The sequence below is a fragment of the Chiloscyllium punctatum genome, chromosome 15 (assembly GCF_047496795.1).
Source record: "Chiloscyllium punctatum isolate Juve2018m chromosome 15, sChiPun1.3, whole genome shotgun sequence".
In the NCBI taxonomy this organism is placed as follows: Eukaryota; Metazoa; Chordata; class Chondrichthyes; order Orectolobiformes; family Hemiscylliidae; genus Chiloscyllium; species Chiloscyllium punctatum.
Window position 1 is genome coordinate 52,527,107 of NC_092753.1, and position 22,236 is coordinate 52,549,342.

The 22,236-nt window shown below is 43.2% G+C and overlaps 1 protein-coding gene across 10 annotated transcripts in view; it reads right to left on the reverse strand.

Annotated features, from left to right (window-relative positions):
- The window catches only part of bcor (BCL6 corepressor), a 327,180-nt gene that overhangs the window by 89,295 nt on the left and 215,649 nt on the right, over window positions 1-22,236 (reverse strand). Inside the window, exon 1 of one of the 10 annotated variants that reach the window (XM_072585135.1) lies at window positions 19,998-20,019. The exons of 8 other annotated variants lie outside the window; for them this stretch is intronic. The gene's annotated coding sequence lies outside the window, so the exon portion shown is untranslated. Of the gene's footprint in view, window positions 1-18,664; window positions 19,324-19,997; window positions 20,020-22,236 lie in introns of those variants that run through there. One more of the 10 variants, XM_072585133.1, reaches the window with a different exon arrangement.

Here is a 22,236-nt window from a genome sequence, read left to right on the forward strand (position 1 = left end):
ATTATGGTTTACAAGTTTCCCTTTATTTACGCGTGTTCAGATGGCACACGGCTCCTCCTTCTGGTGATAGGTTACAATGGGAGTATCGAGTAAATTCGGCCATGTAACCAGCTGGTAACGACGGCGGCTTCGTTGCAATCGTTTATTAGTTTGATAAAACAATTGACTGCATGACTATTAGTTGCCACATCATAGGCGGGGATCGGCCGCTGTTACCAGGTACTGTTCCTGCCACCCGGTCACTGGGAGCAATCCCAGGGACACACGGCATTTCAGGATTGAAAAAAATCCTAACTTCCTTCGCGCCAAATGCAAAATTATTATTAGTTCAGAACGTGCATCTCCTTTACTGTAGGTCGACTGTTTAAAATCTTAACTGCCCCGATCACGGTGAATTCCAAATAGCTAAAATAGTGCACTATTTCGTCGGACGGGTGATCTGATGGTTATTTTACCAAAAAGAATAAAACTGCAGTCAATATTATTAGAATTAAAATAAAAGAACCACCGATTGAGTATGGAGTAATCATTAGAAAGATGTTTTGCACTCCTGGAAGATCACCTGTATTTCTCTCTCCCCAGAAATGTTCATTTCATACATATACAAGCGGTCACCTCTGGGCCTAAGAACCCATGAAAGCTGTAGCGGGCTGGCAGTACAAGAACAAAATGCCAGGAATTTGCAATCTTTCTCTTCTCTGCCACTTCTACTGACTTGTGTAATACCGCATAACTATTTCAGATACAACGCGGGACTGCCTGGTAAAGCAGTCTGAGATCTCATGACACAACTTGTAAGTGGTACCAGCTGGACAGTCCGTTCTGTAAATAAACCAGCGACCCCTTTGTGTCTATGCCGTAGCCTTACGCACGGATGAGAGAGAAGTCAGCACCTATAGCTAATTCTCTGCGGATGAGCGTTTTCATTTCAGAGCTCTGCCAGCCGATCCAACTGTTACTGCAGCCTTTGTGCCAATACAATGCCATTAGAGAGAAAAAAAAGCTACGTTTACAGTGGAGCGAACCTGAAGTACAGTTACCAGCAGGTTTCAGCCTGGAAAGCTCTGCTGGCAATGGTTCCCGAATTGTTGCAAGTTTTGTGGAACGCTCTCGGATCCTTTAAGAGAAGCACAGACAGAACTGCATCCCAACAGTTAAAAATAATGTCCATTTACAGCAGGAAGGGGACCATTTCCTTCCCTTCTCTAAACACTGAAGCTAAGGTCAGTGGGTTTACACGCTCGAGATTTGCCAGGGCAGATTTGGCACCCATTGTACTCTATGCTACTTACTCCCCACCCCCACTCTCCTCTCGCTTATCTCTCCACGCTTCAGCCTCTTTGCCTTTATTCCTGATGAAGGGCTTTTGCCCGAAACGTCGATTTTACTGCTCCTCGGATGCTGCTTTAACTGCTGTGCTCTTCCAGCACCACTAATCCAGAATCTGGTTTCCAGCATCTGCAGTCATTGTTTTTTTTTTGCCAGGTTGAACATACAGTCCGTTCAGTGACAAATTGAATCAGCGTGACACGCGATCCTATTGCCTCACCGACAAACTTGCTGTGCAAATAAACCGCATTGCTTCAGTTCGGCGCTACTTTCACGGCAAAAAGCACAAAGATTTTGAGCTTGTATGGTGGTGAGGGCGATAGTTTAATTCCCTTTGTATAGGAGTCAGCTGACCAGCTAAAAGGGGGAAAAAAAAGTTCACGACTACCTCCGCCGAGCGGCCTTTGTTCTTATTTGAATGCAGTACAGCTTTCCGCTGAACTTATAAAGGCTGGCTGCACGTTTCAATCTGCTGATCGGGAGAGAGCTCCGTTTTTATGCCAATCCTGTTCCACCAGTTAAACTTTAAACACGTGGGCAGCTTGTGGGGGCACAAGTGTTCACGTAAATCTGTAAACATAACCTGTCCTGACTGCAGCAAAAGCCAGCAGGCTTGAGTGTAAATTCAGCGTGGTGTCAAATCAGATGTTCAACGTACCCTTCGTATTCTTGGATCACCTGCACACTTTAAGCTTGTCAGTATTTAATTTTGACCATTTAGACAATGCCAACGCAATTGTCCACATGTTTAAAGTGTAACTGCTGGAAGGGGATTGGTGTAAATAACGGAGCTCTCTCCTGAGAAGTAGAATGAAACGTGTAGCCAGCCTGTATAAACTGAACACTGCTCGAGTGAGCTGCATTCAAATGAAAACAAAAGGCCGCTCGGTGGAGGTGGTCGTGAACATTTTTTTTCTTTACTATGCACGAATCAGCTGACCAGCTAGGAATTAAAGTATCGCTCCCGCCCCTGTACAAACCCACGTTCACCCATTTACGTTAAGAATGTACTATTGCCCTACTTAGATTTTAAATGTAATTCCGGCTTAATTTGAATCTGTCAGTTTGCGACACTTCCAAAGCAGGAAGCAATGGTAAAGCGCGACTTCATCGTTAAAGCATTGTAAATTTGGCCTTCAGAGTACTTATGTGTTTATTACCCATTGTCGGTGTAGGAACTGACAAAACTAAACAAGACAAGCATAACCCAGCTGTAGGAGACAAACTATAAGTAAAAAGTGCTCCACATTCAGTGACACATTCAATTACAATAGAAGCAAAGCACAGACAAACTTTTTAAACAAACATTTGGAAAGCATTGAATACCAAAAAAATGTAACATTTTACTAGGTTTTGAGAGCTGTGTAAACAGCTTGGCATGGATGTCAGCCAAGTGATGATCTGCCAACTGGCCAGACACCAATTAACTGCACAAAACTAATTAGCACTAACCATTGTCATCAGGTATAGCATTTTTTTAAAAATCTAGGATCCAAGAAGTTTTTAATCCTAGTTTCATATCAGCACTCCTTACTGCAGTCAGATTGAAATGGGAGAAAAATCCTTTTGAGCACTAGGGCCTTTAGTGACTATATTAATGGACTAATTAACTAAAGGTCTGGCTTAATGATCCACAGATAGGAGTTCAATTCAAGAACTGGGAAGCATCTGAAAAATTTAAGTTACATTCATTAAAAATCTGGATTTTAAATAATCCAGTATCAACAATGATGGTATGAAACTAATTAATTGTGACAAAGAAGAAATAAAATCTGCCATTCCTACCTGGTCTCTGCAACTCCATGTGGTTGACACTTAACTGGCATCTGTAATGGTCTAGCTAACTGCTCAAGCATATATAGGTTTACGGTGACAGGGGAAAGATATAAAAGGGACAACTTTTTCACACAGAGAGTGGTATGTGTATGGAATGAGCTGCCAGAGGAAGTGGTGGAGGCTGGTACAATTACAGCATTTAAAAGGCATCTGGATGGGTACACAACTAGGAAAGGTTTAGAGGGATATGGGCCAATTGCTGGCAAATGGGACTAGATTAGGTTAGGATAACTGGTCAGCATGGATGGGGGTCTATTTCTGTGCTGTACATCTTTATGACTCTTAGAAGGTGCCACTTTCTCAATGACAAATTGGGATGGGTAAAATAATTGCTGATATTTACCATGATATACTTTATCAATGAATTTCTATCAAATTTAAAACAATTGCTGAATATCTTTTCCCTATGCGTTTATTAAGCAATGAAGAGGAAGATGTCATAATCCAACAGAAATAGATTCACAGAGGATTGTATATATGCCAGTGTGGGGGTGGAGAAAAAAAATGAACTTTTCCCTTGCTAAGTTGTGAACATTAGCCCTTAAGAGTGGAAATGCAATGCACTATTCCTAATTTCAGCACTGAATGCCAATGTCATGCATTAGTAGATCAGGTGTGATTGCTTGCTTTACCTTTACCTTATATTGTAGTTATAACAAAATTGGTTCTGCCATATGTCATATACATGCAGTTGATAGCACTTTGGTTAAAAAGCATTATTTCCACTTTGAGACAAATACGGTCAAAAGAAATGGCACATGCAACTATCCCAATTAACCAAAGGTGAAGAAACACTTTAGTACACAGTATTCAAAAAATACAATGAACACATTACAGAGTGAGCCTTAGAGTGTAGCCAATCACAGGTTCTTGCTAACAGTACAAGGGTTATGATACAAATATATAGATAATCCAAACTATTGCACTTAACAGGCTGATACATTTAATGACAATGCCTATGTAAATTAATCCTAATATGGAGGAAGATATATATGTTCTTGTGCTAGTTTACATGAGGATTATTGGTAAATTGAATCTTATTCTGTTATATGAAATTGTTTGATTATAAATTGATCAACTAAATCTAAAATGGACAAATAGAACACCGGAACTGTGTTATAGGTTTAAGCCAGGCAGCACTGAATTCCAGTTATTAAGACTGGTTTAGGGCACAACTGGGAATGGCTATTTACATCATAACCTCATGGTAAACAAGACAGGCACAGGGCCTTATTCACATAGTTTCTCTGCAAATAATCAAGTGTTTTGTTCTTCTGCAGCTGCTGGATGAAAAAGGTCAAAGGACAGATTATTTTACCAGTTGCTGGGTGAATACCATCAATCCAGTTTTTTTTACTATTTTCCCAAAATTGGACCAACATAGAGTGCTATCTTTATTCTTTGTGTCATATAAAACAGTTTTGATATGTAGAGTAAATTTTTAATGCAAACAATGGTACATCAATTTCCTAACAGACAGGATCTTGAAGCTTATTCTAACTTTAAAACAGTTTCTTCCCATGGCACATTTGTGCACTTGTTATACTCCAAGAACATAAATAAAAACATTTAAAAGTGTGCTATCTACAGTTGGAGATTATCTCATGGTTAACCTATCTGACCAATAGGTAGAAGGCAAATAAACAATTTAATAAAAAGCTGAAAGGTCTGGTTGTTACTACTAATAAGATCACTGATACTATTTCACTTCCTGGTTGATGTCCTATTACTAGAATACTGCAAATTATCACGTTGTCAAATAAGAGGGCGTAGGATAATGTTCAAAATGTCTGTCTCCCCAAAGACTTAATAATTCCATAAAAGCTTTCCCCATCCATCCCAGAAAATAACCAGGTGCGTCCTCCCTCTGGTCTTTTCAATACAACAATTAAATGTTACATCAGAAAACAGATTGTATTAATGTAATCTCGGTCTTCAATACCAGTAAGTAACTAATTGTTCTTGAACTAGCCTGTGAGAAGGACGAAAATGTGACAAATACACACTACCTTGCGTGAGTTAGTAATTTTAGAAGCCTGTAATCTGTCTTTCATTACTGTCAATATATGTTCATCCAATACCTTTCTGCACACACACATACACAAATGTCCGGTCACATTAAAGTACGAAAATGCGAATTAACACATCAAATTCACGGTCACAGTGTCTTATACTTTCCCTGAGGAACAAGCTGCACATCATGTTACACAAGGGGTGAAGAAAAGATTAGGCCATTTCGGGAAAGGACTTGTAAATAATGTCAACACGGCAAGCTTTAAAGTCAGTGGTCTATTAATAGCACACGTAACACCAAATCATTTCTCTACTTTATCAGTACGCGGACCTCTACCTTGGGATATCTTCCTAAAATTGTTTTCGTCCGTTGGTGTCCAGATAAACACATTGTGGGCAAATTAGAATTTATTATTAGAACTAGTTATCTTGCTGATCCACCCTGGTAATTATTACACATGGCAACTCATTCTGGGCTATCTGACAGCTGAAAGCGATACATAACCAAGGGAGAGTCGACCCGGACAGATCACGTGCGGCCCACTGAGAAATGACCTTGAGGGCTGGTCCGTAAACGCATGTAACCTTTGTTCTAATCTGCTGGCGGGATCAAATTGCGGGTTTGAATAAAGGGGGACACGCCAGTGCAAATTTCATTTCAGAATCTGACCTATCCCTTCACTGAAAACCTTTATACTCCAAACCAGAGAACTGGCTAGGGAATACGTGACCGATAAAAGACAGCATTTTCCCCCATGGACAGCTTGCTCTCCCAAGTTTGATATGCTTATTTACTTATACATGGCACAGAACTGCCGATTCTGGCCGGTTTAAAATGGCGGCAACCCGTAGTTAGCCAGACTCTTATTTATAGAAATCCCTGTTTACAATTTCCGAGGAGGGGAGGGAAGATTTTTTTCAACGGGCCATTAGAGGAAGCAAAAAGTTGTAGTTTTTGTAGAGTTTCACTGGTGAAGCTTTGCTCAGGCGGCTATGCCGGTTTGCTTTTTTTGCTCTAAATACATCGTGAGCTACGTTTTAACTCTTGTTTCTTGGGGTGACACGGAGAAGCAGAACCTGAAAGTCCGAGTGAACAGCGCTGCAGTAACACACAGTGGGCCCGGGTCGGTGCGAGAGAGAGAGAGAGAGAGAGACAGAGAGAGAGCCTGGCCTGATCTCGCCATTGTAATCAATAAACCAGGTAGACGCGAGGCGTCTGGTTATTGATGGGTTTTTGCACTGCTGCCTCCGAAACATTTCAAGCCTCAACTCTGCCCTGCGATGGGATTAACTTTAATGACAGGACTTTCTCCATTCCGCGAACACTCCGCGCCATTTTAGAAGCAGCTCCTGCTCGCCAGACACAACGAAGCTCAGCTCCATGGGGACCGAGTTCATTTTCTGGCTGCGCTCTCCTCTCTGGTTTCTAACAGCACAATTGCGATCCGCTCTGTGTGTGTTGCAAGCCCCTTTAAACAGGATAATCAGATTTACAATGAAAAGCCGGTTGGCCCAAAAGCAGAGCTGCCAGTCAACAACGCCTGAAAACAAAGATAAACTGGAAGGGACGTTAGGAGATATTGATCGCGGATGGGTGATTTCTGCATAATTGTGGAAGGCAGGCAACTAGCTGTATTCTCCATTGTCGGAGCAACAGCTTAGTCGGCAGGATCGATTAGCGGCAACCCCTGGGGGAAGCCGAGAGTAGTCTGCAGGACTCTACCAGGAGTATCCAGCAATCCTCATTACAACACCAAAGACCTTTCGGTGGGATTTCTTAAACGGTCCACTGCTTCCTTCAAGCTAATCGGAGAGAAAACATAAGTGCAGATTGTACAATGTATCCAACAGATTGGGAGGTGGGGAATGTGCGATTTACTACACGGGGTGGCTGGGGGGGAAAAAGACTCAATTGCGATGTTACTCAATTACATTTCAGGTTTTGTTGGGACTAACTTCAGATTTCGAAGAGAGATGAAGTCGCCTTGACAGGACCGTGTCACAGCGGGGCGAGGAATTTAGCTCGAATTTGATTTCATCTCGCCGCCAATTAAAGTTCCGTGCTTGTTAATAGCACTGCGCCTCTCCACTCGTTTTAGTACAAACGGAACTCTGGTCAGGCTGAGCAGAATCGATCCTTCCCCACCACCCCCACCCCAAGTGTTTGCGGAATCGGCAGCTTTCCAACTCAAGTTGGAGAAACCGTTGCCTTATCACAACTGGCAGAAGCTGCAGTCTGCTCAGAGTTAGCGGAATCGGCATACTTCCGATTCCGGGGAGCTGAAAGGCAGTTTTCTCAAGGTTAGCAGTAACAGCAGCTTGCTGTGGGCGAGCAGAACTGGGGCGGCGGAAATGGAATCGGGAGACAGTGAAAGGTTTCGGTTAAAAAAAAAGTTAGGATCAACTGTACCCACAGATCTCCTTAACAAAATTCACACCTCGTATTAACAACCTGCTTTAAAACTGTCAGGTACATGTACACATTCTTAGAGTTCACTAAGAACACCCCACTGCACGCAGCCAGGGCTACTCGAATAACCGTGTCATACTGAAGCAGCTGAAACACCCTTCCCGCCACCTGGCGATACGTTTTCGGCTAAACTTTGTCTAAGCTGGCTGCCCACATGTGCTCTCTTTATAACGAGCTTGCCGCCCCCAGGTCTCCCAGTAAAGTCAAATATCGTTTCTGATTTTGACTGTTGCCTCTTTTAGCCAGTGGGATCGCAAGAAGCGTCGAGCTAAGCCACCGAAACATCAGTTCCTGCAAGTTTACATGGTTTACATAAGCAATAGTTTGATCAAGGTGCCGTCTCCAACAAATTAGGTTTTAAAAACACATGAAATGTTTGTGCACTCTCACCCTACTTGTACTACTGAAGAAAGCATTGATTAATGAAGTCCGAAATCAATAATTCATATTAAAACAATCCATAACAGCAAAGATCTGTCGTGTTCCTGTGAGCAGACTTCATATCTTGAAAGCGCGGAAACTAACGGTGAACCGTGTGTGTACTCGATGGGGGTCTGAAAGCTGCATTCGAGAACGTGAGCAAGTATCTTGCCCGAGTCTGGAGGGAAACTGAAAGTAAGGGGCCACCCGCCCCTTGGGTTTCACACAGCTTAGTATCACTGCAATGACAGGCCGATTTAATGGTGAACTGAGAGGCACCAATGTGCAAAGCTCGCTGCCGGGTAAGTGACCTGTAGTTTTAGCCGGAGTATACATGGGACACTATCCAACTGGAACCAATACTATTGTTCCGGTATAATCAGGAAACGTATGGTACATTCCCGCTCGACCTAACAGGTTTTGGCCAGTGTCTCTGTCCTCCCCATGAGCCTCCTCCACTCCGGTTACTTCATCTGAACTGATCAACATATCCTTCTATTTCTTGTGTTCATCTTGCTTTCATCTCAATACGTCTAAGCTGCTCATATCATCCATTCATTCCACATGGTAGGCACTTCCACATTCGCATCATTTTCTGCACGTTTTAGTAACAGTTTATCTATCGAATCCCTTCCGAATTTGAAAGTCCTCTATCAGGTCATCTCTCAAGCATTTTTTTCCAGTGAAAAGAGTCCCAGTATGATTTGTTTTATACTTGGCAGCTCCCAAAACTGTTTTCCTATAATGCAGGCTTAGACTTTCTACACCAGGAACAGGTTAAAACCGTGCACACAATTCATTTGGAAAAATGGACAGTACAACTACTTAAGATATACTGCCTGTCCTTGTTCAGTAAACGGTCTCTCAGTCTGAAGCGCTCTGTGCCCACACAGTAAGCGGGAAATTAACAACCTGGCCTCTTGCGCTGCTATGACACGGCGCATTTTCACACCCACGTAATCCAAATAGGGACATTGTGGTCGATGTCCATAATATCCCGCTTTTTCTCCACCATGGATTACGGAGAAGAATGTGAATATTAGGCAGCTCTTTGATCTAACCCTTCGATTGGTCGCTGCAATGAATTAGTTCATGACTGCTTTGAGCTTTCAAAGTTGTGTTCATTGATCTTGCTATCTCTTGAGAACTGCACTTCCTTTTCGACTTCCCAAGGTAGCAAGACACACAATATTTACATCAGAACAAATAAAGCAGACATGGCGTCAGGATTTGCGAGAGTTGCTGGAATTAAATACAAATGCAGCTCTCTCAGACGTTGGCCAGAGAGAAAGCATTGCTTTCGTGATATGGATGACCCTCAAAGAGTTAACCTCAGACTTGTAAAAAAAAATGCGTCGTCTCTGATTTAAAATAAAATCAGAATACGGTTTTAATAATCATGTCAGCAACGAGGTTGTTATCTCTTAAAGAAAAGGAGAGCGGGTGCTGGTATTAAAGGCCACATCCTCGAACAGATGTCAGATTATTTCTACTCGTCTCTCAGGATCACCGCTGTAAAAAAAAACTACGCATTCTCCCATTTGAAGACCACGAGACCGCCCAACAACAACATCTTTGTCTGTTCTTATTGCTTTAGAATCTACAGCAGCAGCTGCGTTCCCTAATCATGGTATCACCCCATTATATAGACTGGAGCAAACACATCACAACAGGCCCAAGACGGGGCTCATATTTCCTGATGTTTTTCACCTGAATCTCACTAACGATCTAACCGATTGCAATAAATTAGGAACGGTCTTTGCAACTGCATTGACCGAGATTTTGATCGTCAACAGAGTACACAACTCCTTCGGCCCTCAGTGTCAGTGCGGCACCGAGACAGGCCCATTGCATTTCAAACGGGCCAAACTCTCCTGGCTTGCTTCAACTGACCATGTGCAACGCAATTATCGAATTTTATACAAAGGAAGACAAAGAAAAAAAATCTTCGGAATGGACAATTTTATTTCTGACTACATTTCGGGGTATTCTATCAACGCATTTATTTCTTCGTTCACCGTTGTGTTATCATATCCCTAGATATCAATTTTAAAACATCCATTAACGGGTTACTGGAAGAGCTATAATTCAACTGTTAGCTAACTCATTTGAGTTTATAATAGAAAAAAAGGTGCCCCAAAACATACTTTAGATGTGTCGAAAGGTTTGACCACACACACATTTGTTAAATGACTAAAACCGTTTTCTCACACAATCCTAACCCTGTAAGTCAATTTGCGATAGGCTTGGAGTCTGAAGCCTTTGTGCGCAAAAGAACGCTTTGTTTTGAAAATCCCCCCCCAATGGAGGGTGGGTACAATGATCACATATACAAGAACGTACTCAAACTAGGTTCACAGCATCCAAAGCACTATTTTTTTATAACAAGAAGGAAGGTGGTATTGATGAAAATCATCTTCCAAAAACCGAGGAACTGCCACCTGAATATTGGGACCAGTGGTCTGATCTACTGCTGCCTGCAGCACCTGTCTCACGTGACTCTCACCACCCCATTATCAACTCAGCGTATTTTCCACTTTTATAATGCAGTGTCAAAAAAAAACAAGTGTTCTGTTTCCGCTGTGGAATTTTCTTTCGTATTTTTCACGAAATGGTTCCAATAAGTGTTCAAAGGGATAGCAAAATAATTTATTCCACGCACGTTTTGGAATACTGTGGATTGCACTTTAATATGAAGGTGTCGTGCGTTAAATTTAGTTTTAATAAGATAACCATTCTTTTAGAAAGTCTCTTTTTCAGTACTGGAAATGTTCCAGTGAATGTCACTAATCACCTAGCTATACGAGTGCGGTGCAATAAAATCACTGCAAGTTGAAAGTATTGTTTGACATTATCTTCTAAAACTCGAATTATTTTTATTTGAGTTACAGAGGACAAAGGATAATGTTAGCCAAGTTCGACGTCTGTACTTAATGCCATTCAGCCGATAAAGTTAAGCCACGGTACACACACGCACAGACACACACACACAAGCCCATCTTATAATATGCGAAGTATTACCATGGCAAGTGTTAGGAACGATAGCTTGCATTACGTGGCCAATTCAGTCAATCACCGTTAGACCACAACTCGATATTCACTGCGGAGGCACAGGCAGCTCGTTTCCTCCAAAGAGCTCAGCGATCCGTGCCTTCTCGGCCCTTTTCTCACAAAGGTTTTTTTTAAAAACTGCTCGCGCTCTCAGATTTCAGGGCTGGTCTCCCAGGGGAGGCAGGAGCCGAGTGCGCTTCAATCAAACCCTGACTTCTCCTCTGGGAGCACAGCCTGAAATCTGATCTCGCCCACTTACTGCCTGCCTCATTCCACGCATTTTCTTTGGGCGTAATAACCTTTCAGTTTATTGTAAACACGGTTGGGAGGGATGCTAGATATTTAAACAGGATGTAGCTATTGTGAAATCGGTGTCCAGTGTACTTAACGGCGCATCGAGACCGATAGACGAGAAGAGGCAGCCTGAGCAAAAATATGCCTGGTAGGTAGGTAACCAAACCGTCCTGTAATTAAATGGTTTCGTGCTTTCAAAGGCCCTGCAAGAGGCCACATTCGCGAGCTGCTCCGATATAAAAGGTGAAAGCAGGCTTTAGGTGAAAATTAAAACAGATTCTGAGGTTAGTCCCAAAAATGAAATTGCGCCAAGTGCTCAGCACAACACGCAATGGGCGCTTTCAACAAATCGCCATGAGATAGATTCCATGTTTGCACAACTTCTCTGTACCAAAGGGACCGAAGGTAAAGAAAATCTCAGGTCCACATAAACAACCAGAACGTGTTTACCATACGGAAGAAATCATTTCTAAACTCTGACACTATCATACCTTCAGACTTTAAAAAAGAACATATTGCGTTTCATGGGATAAAACAAACTACTGCACAATCACGTGTGTAAGTGTGAAGTATATTTCCAAGTCATGGCATTAAGTACAGACGTCGAACTTGGCTAACATTATCCTTTGTCCTCTGTAACTCAAATAAAAATAATTAGAGTTTTAGAAGATAATGTCAAACAATACTTTCAACTTGCAGTGATTTTATTGTACTGCACTTGTTCATTTGGCAGTGTGAATTCCTACATATCCTACACAACAGTGATTACAGTTCGAAAGAACTTCGCTTTGGACATCTAGAGGTCGTAAAGGGTGCTAAATAAATGCATATATTTTTGAATTAGAAGGTTAAGATGTTAAGCAGGATTTAAATTAATCAAGTCTTCACTACTGATCAGATAACACATATCTCTAGAGAGATCAAAGTGTAAACATTCGGATTTTTTTTAAAAATATGGAATGTTTAAGATTGTGATTGTCCATGTGTGGCATAAGTCCTGCTGTCTCACACAATAACTGGATTTTTAATAGATTCTAATTGAATGGCTGCACGGCACTATCATTTTTTTAAAAATCACCCAATTTACTTAACGTGAACAAGAACCAGTTCAGGATAATGCGGATTCAGAAACCCTTTCCTTGCCGCTGTTGTATTTGCCAATCTAATCTGATTTCAAATTTTACGTGACCACAACTGAACTATTCGAGATATCCTGGTAACACGTGTCTGCACATGACGCACTCTTGTTTTGCAAATACCCGGCCCTATGGTAACATTTGATAGCAATTTGTATTTTGACTCCCTACAATTTACTTATGTCCAGAGTGAATGCATTGCATGAAAATAATTCAGACCAAATGTATCCGTTCAGATGTAAATGCTTATACACTGTATAAGCAGATCAATTAACATGTTACGTGAAGCCGCCTCAGTGTTGAAATTAAAATTTCAAAACGGAGCATGCATTCAACGTATAATCGATACATTTCAGGAATGCATAGGTCTAAAATCAGCAACACCTTTTAAACGAAGCAAAACCTATATCTGCATTTTCCTTACAATTCCTGTTATGCTATCAGTTTATAGCAACCTCAAATATATCCAATGAAACTACAGTTTGAATAATATGGTATTTGGGATTTCCATAATTATTATGCTAAGTTCCACAAATTTGCAACATCGCTATTCTTTAATAATCGTGCCATAAATCTCTTCAATTTGGTTTTGGTAGTTTACTTTGCTGTCAAAAGAAGTAACTGCCAAATCTGTTATTTCTATCGCTCCAGAATTTTGCAATGTATGGCCAGTTCGGAAAGTGTGGCTAATTTTGCAATTTTCAACCACCCGATGCATGTGAGTGAGAGCTCGAGTGTGGAAACTTTTGCAGTTCCCCTAGAGAATCCAAGAAAAGTATAATCAGATACTGAAGTGTTAAATACGATACTGGTCTCTGTGTTACGACTTTAAGGCCAGCCTTCAGCTACCAGTTTGCAGACAACAATGCAAGGGCAGTTACAAATGGTCAAGGCAGAAGGTTCCCAACAATAGTTTCTCCATCCTTTCATTTATCTAAGCTTGTCGCAACCAGCCTCTGCACGGTACTCCAGTTTGCGCCAGTTATGTAAATCCTCACATGTAATATTAAAGCAAGGCTTTTTCAAAATATAAAAGTTTACAAAGTAAGCAAATCAAAATCGCCACCGCAGGTCTCCCCATTGGTGCAACTTTGTTCGGAAAACAGCTTGTCGAGTTAATGGACGAATGTAAAATGCATTGGAGACCACAGTGGGAAGAAGGAAGTGATCTTAAACATTCCATACACCAGCGAGCGACAGCTGAGAAATAGGGAAAACATGGGTTCAACCACGCGCTCAGATGCAACTTGGTTATTTTGAGAGCTACGTGAAATGAGAACATAAATTTGCAACAAAACTCTGGAGATGCGAACTAGAAAATGCACTAAATATTGATTTGGTCACAAAGCTCAACTAGGTGACAGTTTATCTAAACCACACGTTATCAAAGCTGCTATTGGTCACAGCAGCTGTTGCAGCATTATGTATGCCCGGCAGCTGCTCAGACTCATTGTAGTTTACAAAACTTAACATATAACGTTGCTGCCACATTCGTGATAACAATAAAGACGCATTATCAAATAATACTATTATTGATAAACTATGAGCACATAATAGATGAATAAGACAAATAGTTGCTAAGAATTGAAATGGAGTACATAATGAATCAGTTCAAACTCAGTACTCTATATTCTATTTTGGTTAAGCATTGGGTTCAAATAATGAAATTTAACACGTCAATGCCAAAATATTACACTTTGAGACTTTAGAAAACAAAGGACTGCTCTTCAGTTGAACCTTGATTTTTAAAAAAATTCAATTTATAAGTTTGAAAATCTAAACAGACAACTATTTGCCAAGTGGAGAACCCAATAAGGGCGAAGATAGTCCGTCCATTGACCGAGAGGACGGTGTAAAACGGGAGCCAAGAGCGTCTCTGCTTCTCTCTCCAAATATACTTCAGTATCTAAGAACATTTGACTGATTGCAGCAGATCTTGTACCATCATGTCACAAGAGACGTTTCTTCACAACTAAGAAAAGGCAGGCGGTAAGGTAACCATTTCCCTTCAGTAAAGTTATACCATGTTTGTGTTGATTTAGGCATGGCAAGCGCACAATTAGCTCCTCAGTGTCCCTGTGATGATAGTATTGTGAGTAGCGCCTTAACCCATTCTTGGCCAAGAGGTAGAGATCAGTTTATGGGCCCTCGGTTGGAGAACAGATTCAATGGGCCTTAGGCAATAGTTTGTTCTTTCAGCCAAATTATTCTAAACATGAATATGCAACGTATTCCCAAAATTTAAACACGTTTGCTGTAGATTTTGTTTTGAAACATAACGGAAACAATGCAATCTTGCCTTCTCAGGACGTGTTATTAGCTCACGAAGTGAATTACGTGTATCTTGTTTTGAGGTATTTAAATTACCCGATACAATTATAGGTTTTATTGAGATAATTTGCAAAAATGTCTTCAGATTTGTTCGAATACACAGACTGCGAAATGGGTGGTTTAATCTGGTATTCCAAATATTCACCAGGAATCCTAGAGTCCATGAGAAATTTCGAATTACGTCATTCACCAACCAAGGGTAAATATATTAAATAAACTGCTGTGTGCCAAATGAATCACAAAACACGTGGAGAAGATGGGAGTAAACCTTCCATTTAAATGTAAAAGCACATCAGCGCATCTGCTTACAATTTATTTTGCCTCGATTCACTAGTAAGTGTAAAAGGGTGAATGTAAGACTGGCTGGGTTATCTGACGAGGTGTTCTCAACCATTTGGGGACAATAATAGGTGGTAAAAATCCAACCCCTGGGTATTACATTACTTCCAGATGTTACTACCAGAAGCAACAGATGATGCCATAAACTGCAAAATCTCGGATTCTGACTGAAATGTAACTTGTCACAAAAGTGACAGAAAATCTTATGCTCCGATTACAAGTGGAAATAAAAAAAATAAACTTAAAACATTTCAACGTAAAGCATATAACAAACGCAGATCTAGTTCTTCAGCTGTCTCAGAGGTTCTATCAATGTATTTTCGGTACTTCCTACAGTCTAACTAAAATATATATAATTAGGCCTAATTACTGGCCTCAGTGGAAAAGCCAAGTTTACTACCTTTTCGTACAGTACAGTTGGTTTGTGTGAAGGTTAACGTGATTGATTTACATATATAGTCCGCGATCTCCCCTCCCAGCAGCACTGTGGGTGCACCTACACAATGACTACAGTGGTTCAAGAAGATGGCTCATTACCACCTCCAGATAAATTACGATGCTGCCTCAGCCTGCACTGCCTACATCCCGAGAAATAACCAAAACAAAAGTTAAAGTCCCAAAGAACAGTACTGCATGGTCTCCAGTGATCGTACCCCAAAAGGCTGCAAAGCGGAGGTTTCCAGTTTTGGAGGACAGAGACAGAAATTCCAAAGTGATCACAAAAATGACATGATTTGGAGATGCCGGTGTTGGACTGGGGTGTACAAAGTTAAAAATCACACAACACCAGGTTATAGTCCAACAGGTTTAATTGGAAGCACACTAGCTTTCGGAGCGACGCTCCTTCATCAAGTGATTGACAGTCAGACTATCACCTGATGAAGGAGCGTCGCTCCGAAAGCTAGTGTGCTTCCAACTAAACCTGTTGGACTATAACCTGGTGTTGTGTGATTTTTAACAAAAATGACCGTTTGCTTGGCCCTACAAAAGTCATGACCAAGTTTAGTATACATGCAAGGTAGACATTTCACTGGAGTTACATTCCAACTTGGCCACTGACGGGATGGATCGGATTGTGGGCTGGGGTCGGTTCTTGTTAAAGTTGTCCCAACACTTTCACAGGCTTTTTAAAAATGAACGAATCCTAAATGCACGTAACATGAGGGTTTTATTTCATTTGGAATTTGTAAATTACCTTTCATGACAAGAGAAAGATCGACCGGGTTGAAATTTAACAAGGACTTTTCCCGGTTCAGATTCATGCGGTGTATCGCTTCCCCATATTCTGGCGCTCTGACCGAACTACAATCCACCTCTAAAATTACTCGTTTATTTTCTTGTTTTATAAGTCTTTGCGGCTTTTAGTTAGCCATTAAATTCTAATGACGAGGGACTGATGAGAATGGAACATTTCATCAAACCAAAAGATATTTTTTTAAAGTTACTGTGAAATTGAAATCGAGACTATGAGAACATGGTCTCCAGTCATAGGGAAACCGTAGAGCTTTAGTTGGGACAGAGATAGTTTCAAGATGTTTGTTTACATCGAAAGAGCCGCGGGAGGCGAGTGGGTCAGCGGTTCAGTCGGCCATGCAGCAAGGCACCTCACGGACTTCAACAGGGAGTTTCACAGCGCCACTGCACAAATAATATTTGTGAAGCTGGGAAGAACAACACATTTCCTAATAACGGAAACACGTAGAATCGATATATTCTGATGCGCTTAGGGAAAGAAATCGGAGCGCCAGCTCGCAGTCCACTAATGAACCCAATCGTTTTTCTTAAACTGGATCCTCCGGCCGCACAGATCGTGCTCACACAAGTCAGCGAAACAGACAAAAGGGAACGGGCCATCACTACTGTTGCCACTTCCACCTCAACCAACTCTGCTCGTACAGTAGGTACCCTGCATTCATGCAGCGTTGTAAATAGTTTCAAGGAAAGCTTAATTTGCTGAACGAAGGTGCATCCACCCCAGCAGCGCTCAGCAATTGTGTATTTTTAAAATACACCGTCTGTGTGCGTATGCGCTTACAGTTCCAGCCTACACGCCTTATATTGTATCACGCTGAGACAGTGAGATGCGCACACTACATGGTCATGCATGCAAACACCTCCCGCGCTATATCCCTATCATGAAATTCTCCGCCAACAACTTTCAGTCTCTGTTCGCTCAGTTCACACGGCTGAGGGCTGAGCCCGCCCATCAAGACCTATACCAGGTCCTGCTTTACTTCCCCTCAATTTTTTCTCTCTCTCTGCGATGACCATTCTCTCCTCCCTGAGCGTGCAGGGAGCCGGCCACTGCTGTCTAGACCAATCGATCACTTAGACAGAGACATACAAATACGGTCAGCGGCCTTAAGTCAGGCAGAGCTGGTATGTGCCACACGGGTACTTGTCACCTTGCAGGTAACCAGTTAGAACTAGCACAACCTTCAGCATTAAACCTCAGCTGAAAAGCACATTCTGCCAGTCTGAAGTGATTATTAACATATTAGGCGGACGATGCACACTTTAAGCAATAAAGACCCACGTTAGTTAAAAGCTCTCGCAATAACCTCAAAGACACAGTTCAAAAATAAATCATCCGTCAGCGTCACCCATAAGGTTCAACTCACGAGCTGGAATAATTTAACACGCTGTAGTTATTTGTAATATACCCACATACAGGGAACTAATCCGCTTCCTCCCCCCCCCCCTTTAAAAGATCAGGTAACTCCCTTTAATGAAACGCTTTCATCTACTTAGTTGCTGTACTATAGAATGGACGATGTTTTTAAAAAGCGTTTCCGTCCTGATTAGTTATACCTGTGCTGATTTTCACAACACAGATAAACGCAAATGGTAAATTAATTAAAAGCATTTGGTGAAACTCGGACCGGAATCCAGTGAATAAATCCTGGTCTTAGCCGTGTTGGGGGAGGGGGGTGGGTGGGTTACGCGGCTTGGCTTTACACGATTATCCCTCAGGGCCCCGTGCGATCTGGAGACTGAGCGAAATGCGATGTGAAAAAGCCGCAGTTACCGTGCGGGCAATATCGAGAGCACTTCTCAACAACAAAAAAAAGTGACGTTCCCCCCGGCCGATCCGCTCCAGATGAACGTAGCTTCAAAATAAAAAGACCGATTGGATCAAATCCTGCACCAAACCCTCAAGAAGTTGCTCGGCACGGCAGCAGGATCGTGCTGGGATGGTCCGAGTCTTGAAACTTGCCCTCAACATTCAGACGGAGATGAGCACATTACACCGAGACCCGAGCTAACGTGGAACCCGGAGCCAGTCTTCCTGAACACGGAGAAACGGGCTGAAGATAGTCGGCTCCGGGGCAGAGAGAAGTCACCACCCAGACAGACAGTCTCCGCGTCCTCACGACCGGCTTTACCAATGCGATAAACCACTCCCTTCACATAACACACGCACACAAAAAAAATCACCCCTTACCTGATTCCAGGCTCTCGGTAGAATTTCACCAGACTCTTGCTCTGGTGCTGACCTCGTCTTTTTACTGCATCCACGTGCCGTTTCAGGGTTTTTTTTTAAAAATCGCCAAGCCAGAGGGAGAAGACTTGTTTCATCTGAGCCGTGTGCTCACAGATTACCCCCAAAAAGTCCGGATATCCACCACACGGGGGGAGAGAGAGAGAGAGAGCAATCCGCCGGCGGCTAACACAGTGAAAGGTACAAGGAGGTCAGGCCTGTCCCCGGCCAGTGTTACCGGCTGTTCCCCCGGGCTGGAGCAGCGGCTCTCAGTGTACAGGTGGCGGGCGGCTGCGAGACTCGGGCACAGCAAGACTCCGCAGCGCCATGTTGGCTCCTCACCACACAGAGAGCGGCGGAACTATCCGGTCTGCGGGCTCTATCGGACTCTGCTCAGCTCGCATCCCCCTGCCTTGTGTAAAACCTCAGGCTGCTGCCTGCTGCGGGGGGAGGGGGAGAGGGAGGGGGGTGTTTACAGAGAAGAACCCCTTTGGCAGATCACTGGAGCAGATGTGTTCGAGCGTCTGTGCACAGCGAACGGATTTTTTTAAATTTCCGATCCAGCCCTTAGCGTGCAGCTCCCCTCCGAGCCTGGAAAAAAAACTCTACCCATAAGGCCAGTCGTTAACTTCAATTACCATAAACATCAACCTTTAGCTCACAACCCCGAGTCCAACCTACCCCCCCACCCCCCACACAATCCGCAGACACCGCGGAACGCCGACCTGCTTCATTCCGGCTTGGTGTTTTTCTAACCGGAACATACAGGGGGGGAATTCCTAATCTGAACCAGAGCGCAGGGCGGAATCCCGAGACAGAGAGAGAGAGAGGAACAGCGAGGGCCAAATAAAACTTTCAGACGTCCACTTGGCTCCTGCCTCCTGTTCACTGCGTTCCTCAACTACATGGTGAGAATCAGACTAACGCTCACACACACCCCATCCTCCGGGTTAGCGGGTGGTCTGCACCAGGGCAAGGGGAGTTCGGGGGGGGGGTTGGTTTTGTTTTCCGGTTATTGCCCCGGATGAGCAATTTTATGTTCAATTGCTAACCTCAATGTTTCCATCTTATCCGCACAAGTAGAAATGATGAGAGCTATTCTTTTTGCACACGAGAAAATCGGAATCAACCAGTAAAGCTCCATAGACTAAATTTCACGTCGAATAAAAGCACATCTTCAATGTTTTGATTGCATTAATTTAAATGCAGTCAGGCTTCATTTTCATCATTTCCACAATTTACAGCAGGGAGTCTTCGAAACTTATTTATCTGTACACTGAAGAAACGTCACACTTACCTCCTAAAATAGATAGGAGATGCAAGTGATTTGAAAATTACACATAGTGCAAATATGTAGCTCATGTACTTCAGAATACAAAGTAAGCTTTTCTAGGCACGTATGAGGCTGGAGGCAGAAATGACGAAAGGTACAATCACATCGTTGATGCGCACAAACACACACACACACACACAGTTCAGTTTGAAGGGGCTTTGCAATGCTCAAGAAGCGCTGCCTTCACCAGTCTCTTGGGAGTTGACCCAAAGGTCAGGACGCGGTGCGCACGTCTCGCGCGGGAAATCTTCACTCAAGGGCTCTCACACTCCCCGTAAACCTCACAGCATACACTCACAGCACACACTCACTGTATTCACCCAACACACTCATTGTACACTCAGCACACTCCCCGTAAACCTCACAACACACTCACTGCAAAACTCTCAGCACACTACCATACACTCACCCCACACATATTGCACACACTCAACGCACACTTCCCGTCAACCTCTCAGCACACACTGTACACTGACGGCACACATCGTAAAACTCTCAGCACACTCACTGCATCCTCACCATGAACCTCACAGCACACACTCACCATACACTACTCTTAAATCAGACACACTGCACACTCACATCACACATTCGCTGTACAGTGTACTCTCACATCACACATTCACTGTACACACTCATTCTGCACTCAGCACACTCACCATAAACCTTACAGCACACACATTATATACTTTCTGTACACATTCATTGTACACTCCCAGCACACACTTATTGTACACTCTCAGCACACATTCACCGTAAACCTCTCAGTGCACACTACACACTCACAGCACACACTCATTGTACACTCTTGCATTCACCCAGCATGCATCATTGTATACTCACAGTACACATTCATTGTATATCCTCTGCACACACTCATCGCATTCCCCAGCATACACTTACTGTACACTCACTGCACACAGTCACTGTACACTCCTAGGACATACACACCTTACTCCCCCAGCACACTATCACCATACACTCACTGCAGACTCTCAGCATACACCGTAGTCACCCAGCACACTCACCATAAACCTCACAGCATTCATTCATTGTGCACTCTCAGCACACACTCACCATATTCCCCCAGCACACAATCACCGTACACTCACTGCAATCACTCACCGTACCCACCCACCACACACTCATCATGCTTCACTAGCACACACTATACACGCACAGCACACACACTACTCCCTGAGCTCACACTCGCCATATACGGCACACACTCACTGTGCTCCCTCAGCATTCACTCACTGGAAACTCAGTGTACTCGCCCAGCATACACTCATTGTACATTCACTGACACTCTCAGCACACACTCACTGTTGACACCCACCCAACACACCATATACTGCCTCATTGCACACAATCGGCTCACAAGACACACCTAGGTGGAAACATTCATATTTACCTGCAATCAGTCACACACATTGCCCTGCAGTGAGTCCTCGGCTCATCCTTCCCTGCAACTCTCCAAACCCCAGCAACAGTTTCTCCTTGTCTCACATACGTTTACACACACGAGTTGCGCAAACCACCGTCTCAATAATTCTGATAACTACATACAAACCGAGATACCCTGGAACCACCAGATTCATCCTCTGGCAGCCAAGCGCTCCCAGTTTCGTAAAGCCACATTCTCTTACTTCACTGACCCTCTCTTTCTCACATACACACCGTTACATTCTTAGTCACACACATGTATTCTTCACACTCGCATATCCTCCTTCACACGTCTCTTTCCTTACACCGCACAGACACACAAGTGCCCTTTTCCTCACTGTGTCCGTCACCCTGTCCCCGCCCCCAACACATTCTCACAGTCTCAAACACACGCATAGACTCTTACACAGCCACACACGCCCACAGCCTCCCTCGCAACCAAACACATTCCCTCCATTACACGCCGCTTGTCGGAGTCACAGTTGCACATTACTCCCCCGCAAACTCTCAGTCACGTAGAAGCAATCTCTCACACCCGCACTAACAGTTCGCAGCAGCTGCTTCTCTCCGCGACGCGTAAGCAGAATCGCTCTGTGTTTCTCCGAAACTGGGCGGAAACAGGGCGTTGAGCGCTTGACTGTTCTCATTTAGAAGCCTGCCCTTTGGAGACGCAACCACGAGGAAGCTCGGTTGTTAATGCAGAACGTATTTCAGCCTGCTCACCACTTTGTCAGATCTTTTCCCCCAAAACACTTAC